The sequence below is a fragment of the Myodes glareolus genome, chromosome 1, assembly GCF_982192425.1.
Source record: "Myodes glareolus chromosome 1, mMyoGla1.1, whole genome shotgun sequence".
In the NCBI taxonomy this organism is placed as follows: domain Eukaryota; kingdom Metazoa; phylum Chordata; class Mammalia; order Rodentia; family Cricetidae; genus Myodes; species Myodes glareolus.
The window spans coordinates 109,555,953-109,557,595 of NC_142026.1; the positions used below are offsets into that span (position 1 = coordinate 109,555,953).

The 1,643-nt window shown below is 52.5% G+C and overlaps 1 pseudogene; it reads right to left on the bottom strand.

Moving 5' to 3' along the window:
• Positions 1 to 365: 365 nt before the first annotated feature.
• On the bottom strand, positions 366 to 1,275 carry LOC125394359 (proteasome subunit beta type-10 pseudogene; annotated as a pseudogene).
• Positions 1,276 to 1,643: the final 368 nt, after the last annotated feature.

A 1,643-nucleotide genomic window follows, 5' to 3' on the forward strand; every position in this document is an offset into this window, starting at 1 on the left:
GTCTGTAGTGAGCCTGTGATCCCTCCTGTGGCAAAGCTGTCTTTGTGACAGGCTTGACAGAGATTGCATGGCCTTCAGGCATAAACACTGGCTCTCCGATTCTGACCTGTTAGAGACTATCTTTGAAAGACCCCCGATATTGGAAGACTCTCACTCAAGCCTCGGGATAACGCGACCCCCCCAGTAATTCACAAGAGACCGTCCTTGCTGCAATCACACAAGGTTTAATGACAAGACGACAAGACGGGAACCAGTGCACTGGGGTCGAGACTCACGCAGGGGAAGAGTTCGACCCCGAGTGATTGGGAGAAGTAGTTGGTTTTTTTTTTGTTTTGTTTTGTTTTGTTGGTTTTGTTTTGTTTTGTTTTGTATTTCCTGGGTTTATTCCCCCTTGTTCCAAGCTCTAAGTCTTAGGCCACTTTATTCCACCTCCATGGCCTGCACGGTTTCCTCCAGAAGCTCCAGGTTCAGGGGCCTCACTTCCTGGGTCAGGACAGCTGTGGTTCCAGGAGCAAAGTGGTAACTGGAAGCTCTCTGCATGGGCTTTGTGGGTGAGCTCAGTGTTCTCAGCAGCTTGGCGCCTCCTGCAGTGATCACACACGCATCCACGCTGCCTCCAGAGCCCAGGTCACCCAGAATCCCTGCAGTGATGGCTTCCACCAACAGCTCTTGTGCAACCTCCAGCGTCATGTTTGGCTGGAACGGGTCCTCCAGCAGTGCCAAGGCTGCATCCTGTCCAGAGCCCAGGGCCGTAAAGGGCAGACGGCTGTAAGAACCATGAGGGTGTACTCCATAGAGTTGTGGCCCAGTCAGATCAACCCCACCCATGATCAGTGATGCTCCCACATGGCCTTGGTACCGGAAGAGTGTCTGGCGCAGCATACGGGGGTGACCGTGGCCACCCGAGGCTCACGACCGGTGGACAGCGCGTGTAGCTCCATCTTGGAAGCTGCCATCCGTGTGGTCATCTCAGTGTCTGCAGCTACTCCAGCTCCACAGCAGTAGATTTTGGGGGCGATGAAGTGGATCTTCTCGCAGCTTTTGTCAACCACGACCGAATCGTTAGTGGCCCGCGTATTGGCGCCCAGAATAACTCCATCTCAGAACACGAGTCCCGCGATGGTAGTCCCGGTCTTGCGTGCAAGAGGGACCCGAGAGGACGTGTTCCAAGGACGCATTCCTCTGGCAATTCTCGAAAGAGAAGCCTCCTCTGTGTTCCACTGCCTGCTTCAGCATCTCGGGGCAGGGAAGCCAGCTGAGATCCGGGGGGTCGATCAGATGAAAAAAGTGAAGCCTGTGGGGGAAGCAGAAAAGCGTCTGCCTCGGCTCGGGTGGGGTTGTTCGGGACGCTTCTCCGGGAGAAGTAGTTTTTATAGGAAGAAAACACACAGCCCAGTAATCCGAAAGGGAGGCAGGGAGGGTGTCACAGAAAATTCCAAAAATTCCAGTGATGATTACAAGGGGGCAACTCCCTGCCTCTCGAGATCATTCTCAAGGTCATAATCAACTAGTTCCTATTCTAAAAATACCAATGATAATTACTAGGGGGAATCTCCCTGTTTCTCAAGATTACGCTCAAGATTACAATCTACCTTTATCTTTAGCTAGTTCCTGAAACCCTGAAACTGGCTAATCCTAGATTT